Source organism: Mytilus galloprovincialis, chromosome 5 (genome assembly GCF_965363235.1).
Source record: "Mytilus galloprovincialis chromosome 5, xbMytGall1.hap1.1, whole genome shotgun sequence".
Taxonomy (NCBI): Eukaryota; Metazoa; Mollusca; class Bivalvia; order Mytilida; family Mytilidae; genus Mytilus; species Mytilus galloprovincialis.
This window is the reverse complement of record NC_134842.1, coordinates 65,225,900-65,240,363: the sequence shown is the minus strand read 5'-3', so window position 1 is coordinate 65,240,363 and position 14,464 is coordinate 65,225,900. Positions and strand designations below refer to the sequence as shown.

Genomic DNA, 14,464 nt, shown 5'->3' with positions numbered 1-14,464 from the left:
TTGAGCTTTCATGTGAATTTTTCTATATTATTATTAAACTTTAAAATATCCATATCATTTGACAGTTCAGCATTATATGTTAGGCACACATCATGTTCTCTCTTATATTCACTGCAATGATTCATCTGTAGATCTATAATATATGATACTTCTTCCAAATAAACTAGTTTATTTGATGGTTATTCCTAATGTATACAGTACAAGTGTGTAAAAACCAAACATTAAGTGCACAGACTCGGATTACTTTCCTGGTTCTAAACATTTTATTATATTAGACCTGTACATAAATATTTGTAATATATCATTTAACAACCCTAACAATAGTGCAATATTATTTAAGGAAATAGTCAAAAGATTTATGGAATGTGGTCATTTAAAGAAGATGTTTGCACTGATGTATTATAACATTTGAAATGATTTTTATCATGTACAAATGTATACATAGATGTATAAGTCATATTGTGTGGTCATCAGTTATGACAAAAACCAATCATATTCTGGATAAGAACTATTTGCAAAAGATGCCAATTTTTTAGATGGTTTTGAAGAAATAACTAGTTCACCTCACCACATATTCATGTACCCATTTAAAGTCGGAAACCTTTTCAGTGGTTGTCTATAATCTCATCTTAATTAAAAGAAAATTATTCAGAGAATTTGGTGTTGATGGCAGCTCTTGACTCATATTGTAATTGTTTATAGTCTCTGGTCAATTCAATAGATCATGGCAAATCTTTGGCTTTTGTTGAGGACTGCATGTTAGCACCTATAGCTAAATGCCTTTCGGGTGTTTTTGTTGTTTTATTGCTGTCTGATTGATGTATACCTCATATCTCATTGTATTAATAAACTAAAAAAGAAAGTTCTATGAAACAAAGGCTAGCTGATATACAAATGTACCATATTGAAAGTCTCTCTGTAATTAACAACCATTTACTTCTTTTTTCATATAGGCATATACCATTAAAAGATTTCCAAGTTTGGCTGCACAATATAAAGCTAAAAATTCTTGTTATTTCATTTTTTTATATAAAATTTATTTTAAAAACATATACATGATATATATGCATTTTCATTTTTTTTTAAATGTAACTTGTACATTTTTGTATGTTGACACAATAATCTGAATTTGAATTGTATTGTATTCTGAAAGTACTTATGGTTGAAAAAATATACACAATAGTTAATTCCAGTTGGTAATGGTATAAATTTCTTGACTACCATGTCTGTTAATAATGTTTAAGAGTCCACTTCTGCATATAATTGATATTTGTACCCAAGGATTCCTTCATACTTTTCCACTTATTATCCTTGGATGTTGCTCCAATGATAAAATCCTGTAATGCATACTTAGCAATCATACTCTTGGAATACTTCCTACAGTTCCTGTAATACAATAAAATCAGCATGTAATGTTTATTTCTGTATTGTAGTCCAGCAAAAAAGATAACATCAATTTAATCTCCAATAATTTACCAAACTTATAATTAGAAGAAAACTGTATTGTATTTTAAGCCCTGACATGATCAATTGGTGATTTTATGGTGATTTACCCAGTAAAACCTTGACAGTAAAACCAGGGTTTTCCCAGTATTTCCCACCGGGGTGGGCAATACTCATAAAACACAGGTTTTTACAATCCCTGTTTCAGGACATTTTATAGTTCGCTATTCTGTATCAGTTTTCTTATTGGTGAAAGCTGTACATATGATCATTTATAGTTAGCAGTATTCAGTCATTTGGACTCTAGTGAATAGTTGTCTCATTGGCAATCATACCATGTTAAATTTTTATAATAAACTTCTTAAATGAAAACAAACTCTATTCATGTAGGTGTACTACACATAACCTGTATATGTAAGTATACTTAGTGCCTATAATAACACAACTCATTATTTTCAAGCCCCCTTCTTACATGTCTTAGCCTCTTACAATCATTGCTTACACCAAATATAGCTGATCAATATCTTAATTGATTATATACAGTATACAACAAACAGACTAAAATATGAAACTTAATATTGACCAATGAACCATCATAATGAATATCAGGTCATGGTAAGATGAACCATGCCCAGACAGACATGTACTACACCATTATGACCATTCAACCAGTTGCAGACAAGACAAAAAATACCTAATTTATGATATCAGTAATTTTTTTAATCTTAGTCAAGCTATTTTGATATTCTAATTTCCTAAAACTACAAGCATAACACATGGGTATATTATAGGATTAAACACATTTTTTTCTAGAGGTTATTGATGTGTAAACCAGGTCGATTAACTAACAAACTGAATAAAAGTCGTTTGTTTATGTGTTGCATATATATTTGTTTTTCGTTCATTTTTTTTTACATAAATAAGGCTGTTAGTTTTCTCGTTTGAATTGTTTTACATTGTCTTATTAGGGCCTTTTATAGCTGACTATGCGGTAGGCTTTGCTCATTGTTGAAGGCCGTACGGTGACCTATAGTTGTTAATGTCTGTGTCATTTTGGTCTTTTGTGGATAGTTGTCTCATTGGCAATCATCCCACACAATGACGTCATTCAATAAATTGCGTCAAGCCCGAATGACCGTTCTTTTGGACCTATTTTATGCGGGGTTCACACATTGCCGATTATTGCTCCCGTTTGAGATCAGACAGCGATACGACACGAAAAGTGAAAAAGTCGGATTAGTATCCTCAATTATCTGGAATGTCCTATTATTGTCTGAACGCAGTCGTTTTAGTTCGTAACAAATTCCTACTGGTCGGGAAGGGTCCGAATAGTTCGGCAAAGCACCCCGACAGTTAGGTGCGTCCCGTAACATTCGGGGAAACTCAGCCGATTTTGTCTAGTCGGATTACAATCGTGCCTATGTCGTGACAGATTCTGCTGTATCGGATCGAATTCCTAACAATGGTCTGTGTATTCGGGACGGTGTCCTGTGAAACGGGAATGATCTGGAGAAGTCCCGACAATAACAGAATACAATACGACTGAGACCAGTCAAAGCCGTTTGCATTGCGATAGAGCGGACCGTGATAGGATCACGTTCCGACAGTACCTGATCATCCCGATTATGCCGACAGTTTTCGAACGGATAACTTCCGTCAGCGTCGGTTCACTGTCTTGTCACTATCTGATCTCTGTCGGATTACATTCGGTAGAATCGGGACGTAGTCGTGACAGACTCGGTCGAATTTTACCTGGCGAAAGATACAAATCGAATTTCCATCCACGATTCACAGGATCTTGATCAGACTTTTGACAAATTTTAATCGGGAATGGTCCTGTCAAGGACGGCAGTAAAAATCGTGAATGTGTGACCCCAGCTTTAAGGAAAAATTTTCTTGAGCTTACATAAATAAAAACTGACTTTATGTAAAAAAAAAAAAAAAAGTAGGGGTGCGATAAAGGGTATGCGATATTGATTAAACAGCAGACTATTTATCAAATATGCAAAAAACTACTGTATTTACTACTAAACATATGATAAATGTAACTACATGCCTATTCCATATATGTATATATAGCAGATTATTTTTTCCCTTGATCAGATCTGTTGATTGAAAATGTTTTTTTTTATTTTGTCAGTTTGTGTTTCAAGACTCTTTTTTAAATTTTCAGATTTCAGCATTTTTGTCATACCAAAAAATTACCATTTTGACTACAAATACCACATAACCAATACATACCAGTTACATGTTCTGTAGCTATAGGGTCTCATCTACATGTATTTCTAATCAATTCATTCATTTCATTGTATAACTTCAAATCCTCTTACATCTTGGGAGCAACAAATGTGCAATTCTGAAAATTTAAATTCCATTAATTATTATATATATAAGCCCTGAACCTGAATAATGTTTTCCAAATAAAAAAAAAAGGCAATACAAATGAAAATTCATTTAGATATACAATGTAAATCAAATTCACACAGGCAACTATTGTAAAAAATATTCGCCAAAAGCAGTGAATCAGATAATTCGGTCAGATAGAAATTTTTTGATTTTTCGGTTGACATACATTTGTAATAACAAGAGAAAAAGAATCAAATTTCTCTTTCAGTTAGACAGACACTAAAACAGGTTGGCACAGACTGCAACAGCTAGTGGCAACAGAGAAAACAATTAATTTTTTTTATAACCAATAAGTGTCACTATGAACATCACTAGCAAAATGACTATTACTAGTTTTATAGATTGAACTGTTGTCAGGATCATAAACAGCTGACTAAGCAGTATTTTTCTGTTCATTGTTGAAGGTCAGAATAAAAGTGGCCTAAAAGTGGTTATTTCCCCTTCATTTTGAATGTGGATGACCATGATGGTTTTCTTATTGGTAATCCTACCACATCTCCTTATTTTTAAAATTAAATTTCTAAAAATGTTTAATCTGCAACAATTAAATTCTATTCATATACAAAAAAATGTACACCTTTACTTTTGCATAGACTGATAGGTACTATTTCTGAGACTGTACCAAAAATATGTATTACTGGAAATCCTAATTCGTTGGGACCAAAACTCCCAAAATCAATTCCAACCTTTCTTTTGTGGTCATATAGTCCTTATGTTAAAATTTCATAGATTTCTGTTTTCTTATATAATTAGGCCAAATAAAAAAGCATGTGTGTTTCCTGTTTCCCTACCTACCCTATATTTTAAAGTCATAAGAAACCTCAAATAAAAAAAAATTAATGCATATGATTTTAATAACTCAATGGATAGTTTTCATTATAAAACTTATGTACATATACTTTTTTCTAAAGAAAATTCTTTAATTTATTCATATTTAGAAGAAGTGTACTTTATTTTTATTGCTTCCTTCCAGCAAGCAATTCCCCCGATATATTCTCCGTATGCAAAGTGACCTCAATGTGACCCATCTCGTAAAAATCCGGTGGTCACAATACGCATGAATGTCCTTAAAATAAACTATGATCTGAATTTACATGTTAAACACATGCTCTCGTTCCATGCTTTTTTGTTTATTTTTTGTCGATTGTTGACAAACAGGTGAACATCGTGAAACCTCGGCTTCAAAACACGAACTTTAATTACCTGCCATATTCTCACAACAACACTGACCGATTGAAAAAAAAATTGACGATCATACGAAATTTACACAAAAATATGATAAATTACGTGCACAGAAGACTAAGTTTATGATGTTTGTATGCATTGGTACAAGAATTGGAAGAACATTATTTTTCACCGGTCACTCGTTTCTTATGACTTTAAGCTTAGAACATTTTAGAAATAGCCTACCCTAAAGTTTTTTTTGGTCATTTTTCAATAAGCACTGTTAAAGTCAGGATTTCTCTCCCATAGACTCAATGTAAAAAAAAATGGTAAAATAAAAAAAAATCCCTACCTACCTACCCTATTTTTTTCAAAGATGAAACAGGAAACCCACATATTATTTTATTTGGCCTTATACTAAAGTTATTGAGCGAAATCTAAGAAAAATGCTTATTTTGGCCCCTAATTCGTAAACTGTTGGGACCAAAACACCCAAATCAATCCAAAACTTCCTTTTATGGTCATAAACCTTGTGTTTAAATTTCATAGATTTCTATTAACTTTTACTAAAGTTAGAGTGCAAAAACCAAATGTCTTCGGACGATGACAAAGAAGACGACGCCATTGTGATACTAATATACATTACACCCAAAATTTTTTCAATTTTTGCTGTCGTATAAAAACGGCAAAATTTCCTCAAAATTACCAATTAGGGGAAGCAATCAAACAACCAGTTGTCCGATTCATCTGAAAATTTCAGGGCAGATAGATCTTGACCTTATAAACACATTTACTTCATGTCAGATTTGCTCTAAAGGCTTCGGATTCAGAGATATAAGCCAAAATCTACATTTTACCCCTATGTTCTATTTTTAGCCATGGCGGCCATCTTAGTTGGTTGGCTGGGTCATTGGACACATTTTTTAAACTATATACCCGAATGATAATTGTGGCCAAGTTTGGTGAAATTTGGCCCAGTAGTTTCAGAGGAGAAGATTTCTGTAAAAGTTTACAGACGACGGACGCCAAGTGATGAGAAAAGCTCATTTGGCTCTTTGGGCCAGGTGAGCTAAAAAATACATACTTTTTGTTGGATGCTGCATCATAATTATTACAAGTTAAATGAATGCAAGTCATTGAGTACATATATGTAGTTACTAGTACATAATATTTGAAGATAAAATAAAGGATAATCTAATTCTTATCAGTCTCTGGTCAGTAATGAAGCCACACAACAGTGAAATGTAAGTCTCAGAGATGCACATACAATCATTGTATATACATGTATTATGAAGATTAATACTTACCATTGGCTGTCAACATACATTTTATGTACATGTAAAAATGGACTGTCAGGCATGGAGTCATTGGACACTGCATGTAGGTTACTTCATTCCAGTATTACCAGTATCAGTCATAATCAATAGTCAACTCCTCTGTCCATTCCTTGTTATATTGCTGAAAGGGTGAAAACAGTATTTAGCATGTGGACACAATACTATTCAAAGAGTTTTGCAAACAATTAGCTTATAATATCCATGAATTTCTTTCTATTTGTATTAGACTTGGAATTGTACTACATGTAATTATCTACAAGTATCAAATATCATGAGCCTGTGTCGAGCCTGTGTCGCTCACCTGTCTTCACTGTTGTTTTGAAAATCACAATTAATAGCATTAGATACCCTTTAAATGATTGAGGCAAAGTTTTATTAAATTTGGCACAATAACTAAAAGCAGGTCATTCCATTCATTGTCATCAGGTCATGATTGTTGTCTTACAATAGTAACTGTCATTATTAAATTAGTTTTCAAGTTGTTACCATTTGAAATTGATTTTTATACAATTTTCCCTTAAACTTCTATAATAAACCCCTTTGATCTTATATTTTTACCACTTTGGTATCGAACCTTGCAATTGAGGCTCAATTTCATAGAGATCCATAGAAAGGTACACTGTATGGGATTTGCTAATTGTTGAAGGATTTACTGTGACCTGTAGTTTTATAATATGTCTATTGATCTTGGGTCAAGTTGGGTGAAGGGAAATAATACCATATCTTCTTATACATGTATCTACATGTATATATTCGTTCAGATGTATGAACATACACAAATGATGCACAATGTACATGTATATTATTCAAGGGTTTAATGTTCGGATACCAGATACTTGTTTTTTAAATACCCATAATTATAAAAAGGTTTAGTCCATTACCCCAAAAAGTAATCCAAACCTTCCTTTTGAGGTATGGAACCTACAATGCTACATGTACAAAGTGGTACAATTTATAGAGATCCTACACATACACCATGTACACAATTTATTGCCATGAAACATGAAAAATGCTTGTTTTGGACCATAATTCCAGATCAGTTTCTGCTAAAATAAAATAGTCTGAACTGAAACAAATTTTACACTTGATATGCAACTTGTCATGTGTTTTCTGATACATTGTATGACGTTAAATGGTATCTAATGTAAAAAGTGAGGTACAGCCACCTGCAGAATAAGAGTGTACGACAGATTAGGCATTTGTGCTGGCTTTCAGTTACTGCTAGCAAGTCTTGAAACTTGTCAGTGATTGTCCTGTGTCATGTACAAATGTATGTGATATTAAACTGCAAGTGTTTTGTTATCTAGCTATATATATGACTTTGAGTTAATCATAGATAAGATACATGTAGTACAACATGTACAATGTAGTTTTTTTTGTACTATGTAGTATCGGTTTGAATCATAAACAAATATTCGTCTTGTCGCTAATTTATAATATAGTGAGACTGTAAATTATGTTTTGTTTTGATAAACTAGTCAAAAATGAGTAAAAACAATGATGTACATACAATGTATATGTTACAGTAAATACCTGTAATTACTAGCTAATTTAGTAATTACATGTATTTACTAGTTGTTTCAGTGATTACTAGTATTCACTGATTTTCTTTGTCATTTTTACAGCTATTTACTGACTTGATATTTTTAATTTAAAATTAAAGATATAATCCAAGACACAAAATAAGAAAGTAAAAGGGTAGATATTTTAGGGCTGACTTAATTAAGGATTTATTTAATGAATATAAGGCACACCTTTAGTGGTTGTGAATTGAAACTGAAAAATGGTTGTTTTAAAAGTATTGAAACTCCCTTAATATCATTTGCAGCAGGCAGGCAATGATATCAATCCAAAATTAAGATATACATTTGTGAGAAGTTTATAGACAACTTTGCCAGCTCTTTTTGATGATAAACATTTGATAATGCCAAATTTGGTTGAATAATTCTTAAAATCTCATAATTTCTTTATATTGCAATCTTCATCAGGCATACTCTGCTGACTTCATTTGCTTTAATATTTTATATTAATTAATAAAATCAAAATCACTCATATTATCTGATTATGTCCTTTTTAACCTATTTTTAATTTACTTTACATTATGTTTGAAAATTACATTGTAATTGTTCTGCTCATTTTGGGCGCCGTGGTTGGCAAATAAAATATTTGTTGTTTGTTGTTGTTGTTGCATATACATTTGTAAAGTTGCCCAATGACATAAGTCAAATTCCTTTTACAAAATAGTTTTATTTACAACTTCTTTTGTCAAACTGTTGTGATAAAGCTGACATTCTTCACAAACAAATTTATACAATTTGATGGTGTTAAGAGTCACATTTCATATTTTTGTGTTTCTCTTTTTTTATGAGTTTTTCAAGACCTCCAGACTCCAGCTTATATACCTGCAACAAAATTTTATTATCGTTTATATCTGTATAAGAATGATCTTTTGTGGATTAAAAAAGCCATTCCTTTTGATTTTCTTTCAATGTTGTCATTATGATTATGTTTCTTTTTGTCGAGCCTGCGACCTTTGTCGCAAAAGCGAGACACAGCAAGCTATTCTGTCGTCAGCATCATCCACAAGTATTCACTATGTGGTTAAAGTTCTTTAAATTTTGATAACTTTCTTAAATTATCCTGGATTTCTACCAAACGTGAACAGAAGCTTGACTATAATTATGAGATAATTTTCAAGAAGTAAATTTTGTGAAAATAAAATCAAGTTTTTCCGTACTTTACTTATAAATGGACTTATAAATAAAGGCAACAGTAGTATACCGCTGTTCAAAACTCATAAATCCATGGACAAAAAACAAAATCGGGATAACAAACTAAAACCGAGGGAAACGCATTAAATATAAGAGGAGAACAACGACATAACACTAAAATGTAACACATATAGACAAAATCCCACGAGAATAACAAATATAACATATATATATAACATCAAAACCAAATACATGAATTTGGGATAGACAAGTACCGTGACACGTCTTATCGCAATGTGAATTTACACTCAAAAATAAGAGAAAACAAACGACACAACGTTATAATGTAATACACACAGAAACGAACTATAATATAAAAATGACCATATTCCTGACTTGGTACAGGGCATTTTTAAAGGAAAAAATGGTGGGTTGAACCTGGTTTTGTGGCATGCCAAACCTCGCACTTTTATGGCCATGTGAAATATAACATCAAAATGACAACACAGGACTACAATATAAATAAATTGGAGAACACAATAGACAAAGAATCACACGAACAACAGCCAACAAAAGGCAACAAGTTCAAAACTTTAATACGCCAGAAGTGTATTTTGTCCACACAAGACCTATGTGTGACGCACAGATACAAAAGTTTGAAAGCCGAAACGAGTACAAAGTTGAACAGCATCGAGGACCAAAAGATCAAAAAGGTTGTGCCAAAAACGGCAAGGGTTTTCCGTTAAGTTACCAGAAAATCCCTATAATTTAGAGTAATATATACTTTTGCAAACAGTAAATTTAATAAAATGAATATTCAAAAGATGTACATGATAAAGCTGAAGTATTAACTAATTACAGGAAACAACTGAAATACATTTACATAACCAGACATTTGAAACACAAAAGTAGACACATCCGAATACGTTTAAACCTCTACGCCAAGTGACGTCCTATTTGAAACTGAAAAATGACGAAAAAATGACGTCATTAGAATTAGTAAAACAGAGCATCAAAAAATGAAAAATGACGAAAAAATGACGTCATTAGAATTAGGATTAATTTAAGATGATATATTTGAACTAAATACTGATATTGCATTTAATAACAAAGCACATTTTAATTCTTATTAATATAAAACTGAGGTAGCAATTAACTATATTATAAAACTATGTCAGGTTTGTTATGAATCTAACTTCAAACGTAAAATATCGTACTGATTACTTTGAACGAAATCAAATCTGATAAATGAAGGCGGTGATTAATTTTCTTTACCATAACACAGAAATATAATAGAAAAGACGTCAACACATTTGACAAAATCCGATGAGAATTACAAATATAACATTAAACATTTAAACTAAATACATGAATATGGGATGTATAAGTACCGTACCACGTCTTATAGTAATGCGAGTTCACACTCGGCAAAACAGTCACAATCGGGAATAAGTCACGTTTGGTAATTAAAAGATTAGACGACATTATGACAAAACACAATCTACCATGTGGTAAAAATGTCCTTAGCTAGTTTGGTCAACGAAACATCGTATGGATCCACCAAATCGTGATGGTGTCCATAAAATTTACGGAGTGTCAATTTTAATCTGTCCTCCTCATAACTTTGTTGGAGCAGTTTCTGCGTAAGGAGCACACTCCTGTATATGAAGTCCGTATAGTGTGAACAAGCACGTGAATAACGTATCAATTGTGATATGTAAACACCATACGAAGGGGCAGAGGGTATGTTACTGCTGAGAAATGGGAAATTGATAATTGGGAAGTTGAAATCGTCCCGTTTATCATAGATTTTCGTGTGAAGTCGTCCATCTACGTCAATATTGAGGAAAAGATCAAGGTATGATATGCCAGTTAACATTACATTCACATTGTAGTTAAAGTTTTTTAAATTTTATAACTTTCTCAGAATATCCTGGATTTCTACCAAACTTGGACAGAAGCTTGTTTATGATCATAAAATAATTTCCAGAAATAAAGTTTGTAAAAAAAATCCCTTTTTCGAAATCCCTTTTCGTATTTCCTTATAAATGGACTTGTTTTTTTCCCCAGTTAACATTACATACACTGAGTCTGCGGTTAAAGTTTTTTTAGACATTTATTAGATTTCATAAACCATCCTGGATTTTAACCAAATTTGGACAGGAGCTTCTTACAGCACTAGTCAAAAGATTTGATATCCCCCCCCCCCATTTTTGTTGAGCCTGCGACTAACAGCTAAAGTAGGCGAGATACTGGATTCTGCGAAACCCTTACAATTTTAAATATGAATACATCAGTAACCTATCTCCAGCTAGGTGTTGAATTGAAGTTCACATGAATACATATTCAATGAGGTCCAATTAGTCACTTGCAAGTGCAAAAATCATCAACCATGTTTCTCTGCTTATTTCAGTAAAATAGAACCAGATTGACTGCTAAAAGTGAATTATAATTTCACTATATAATTTTCATTAATAATTTAACAAACAAAAAAATCATATTTAATTTATTTAACAGCTCGTAGCTAATGCTCTTATAACAAAAAAGGTACATTTTAGGCTAATCACTTTTTAAGAGTACTCACTGATCTTCTATAGCTAGAATTACCATAACTTTTGATCAGCTTACATTGTTTTAACAGTTATTAAATAGGTGTCAAAATTCATTTTAAAATTAGTAATTACTGGTAATAACTGGGCCGTTTCAGGAATTACTTGTATTTACTAAGTACATCGGGGATTACATGTAATTCCTAAATTTTAGTAATTACACATAATTCCTAATTTCACCTACATGTATTTACTGTAACATATACGAATTGTAAAACATGAAAAGTATTTTGATAAAATTGAGAATAGAAATGTGGAATGATGTCAAAGAGACAACAAATAGACAGTTTAATTATTATATATGTCTCTGTTATAATACTGCATGAATTGTAACAGTAAACAAATATCAATAACGATAAGTACTTAAACAAAATTAAAGGGATAATAATTTTTCATTTGCAGCAATACACATACATGTATTCGCCAAATTTTTCAACATTCTTTGCCATACTCTGTTCAAATAATAAACATTATGCAAGTAGACAACATATAAAAAACAAGTGAAACTGCAAGCTACTGCTCACTGACGATACCCTCCCCCCCCCCCCCCCGCAAGTGGATAATATTAATTGTGTAAAAATATGCAAGTGTTCAGTAAACAGGAAGTTGTCGAGTGATGAATCTGAAAACGCATCACACAGTATAGCTGACTTATATTAACCCGTAAACCAAATTTCAGAAATCCTTGTATTGTAGTTCCTGAGAAAAATGTGACGAAATTTTTCAACTTGGCTATCATGTGTAAAATCAAACAAGTGTTCGGTAAACAGGAAGTTGTTAAGTGATGAATCTGAAAACGCATCACACAGTACAGCTGACTTATATCAAGCCTGAAACCAAATTTCAGAAATCCTGGTAGTGTAGTTCCTGAGAAAAATGTGACGAAAAATATTCATGGGACGGACGGACGGACTGACTGACAGACAGACGGAAGGACAGACAGAGGTAAAACAGTATACCCCCTTTTTTCAAAGCGGGGGTATAAAAATCAGGGCGAATCGATCATGGGCGAACAGCCACAGGTACTTGGGCGAACGTGAAACATGTCGAACGGACACTACATCACTATAAAAAAAATATACCAAACTCGAAGATGAAAACATTCAGTCATTGCAGATTTCTGTTTATTCCTGCACTATTAAATCATTTGTTTGAGTTACCTGTAGTATATCCTCGAGTATTTATTAATATTCATAGCTCCTTGGTATTGGTTGTCTTGTTAAATTGGCTAAAACAAGTACTATTGTTGTTGACAAATTATCGGCGGCGTCCTTCTATTCAAAACGCGTCATAATCTGTATCTTTCAAGCGTTTTAAAAAATCCGAATCCGGAATAGAGATTGGCGGATATTGGCTGATGTTCAAAGCATTTCTCTATGTAAAAAAAATGTATCCCCATTCTTTTAATATCCTATATACTATACAAATTCTTGGAACATATAACAAATTATTTTGTTTATAAGCATCCTTTACATAGGAGCACCTCCACATGGACAACCCTTACAACCCTTTAATTTATAAAATTAATATCAGAGACATATATACACATATATGACATATATGTGTATATATGTCTCTGTTAATATAAATAATAATAACTTATTTAACTATAATTTCAATTATTTTAATGACCAAGGGACTGTTATATTTAAGTTACCATAATCACAGATTATGACTGTGATTTCATTTTGTAAAATAATATATAAAGATAAATGTTTAACTTTAATTCAATGAGAAATAAACCAGCCTTGTCTAATTAGCAATCATTTACCACACATTTAGCTTTCAAATACGGGGCAGATCCAGAAATTTTCATAAGTGGGGGACCACTGACTGCCTAAGAGGGGGCTGCCCCAGTCACGCTTCAGTGATTCCCTATATAAGCAACCAAATTTTCTCCCCAAAAAGGGAGGGGGGGGGGAGGTGTAAATCCGCCTCTGAAATAATATTTTACTGTCAGTCAATAAGTTTTCATAACATACATCAAATTTAGAATGGAAGTGGGAAACAATTGTCAAAGAGACAACAACCTGTCCAAATAGCAGACAAAAAACAGCCTACTAAATCCATCTAAGACACTATGTATATTAAAGACCATAAATTTATTCATTATAAATAAAGTTAAAAAGATAATTAAAAATTTGAAATCAGTTCTGAAGCAAATTTTATGGGTAAAGGGGGGGGGTTTACCACATTCCCACGGTACCTTTTCTTTTTACAAGTCTTCTCACACTTTTATTAATATCCTGGACCCATATCTGTCAATTATTGCAACTTTATTTACTTTGCCTTTTTTTCTGTAACTGTTTTCCTACATTGATTGGAATAAAATTCCCATAAGAATGGGGACACTCAAAATTTTACATTAACCTTTTTTCCAGAGTTAATAAATAAACTACTTAAAATATACCTAATATTTAATACCAAAAATTATAATAACTAAATAAAGATAAATTTAAGCTTTTTACATGTTTTAGTTTAAATTTTCCCCATTGTTTGACAAACACAGACAACTCATCAACTCTTTAGGAAAATCGAGAAATCTTTTACATTATAAAAAACAGTATGGAATATTTTTAAAGTGTACAATTTAAACAAATAAATTGCTATCTAGTCAATACACATATAATCCCTGATATGATATTTTTTCTTCCTTAATTTGGGTGAGGGATCAAGTTATTTAAACATTCACCACTTTTAAAATGCATGTTGAATCAGACATTTTTGACATTTGTGAAAGCATAGCAGTTTTATACTGCACTTTAAATAGAAACTTCAAAAATTAATATACATT

General features: G+C 32.0%; 1 long non-coding RNA gene across 1 annotated transcript; it reads right to left on the bottom strand.

Annotated features, from left to right (window-relative positions):
* Positions 1–1,006: 1,006 nt before the first annotated feature.
* On the bottom strand, positions 1,007–13,052 carry LOC143076258 (uncharacterized). The gene is made up of 4 exons (XR_012978582.1): positions 12,831–13,052; positions 6,321–6,471; positions 3,685–3,799; positions 1,007–1,386 (listed from the first exon to the last, which is right to left on the bottom strand). It is a non-coding gene; the product is annotated as an uncharacterized LOC143076258 (long non-coding RNA).
* Positions 13,053–14,464: the final 1,412 nt, after the last annotated feature.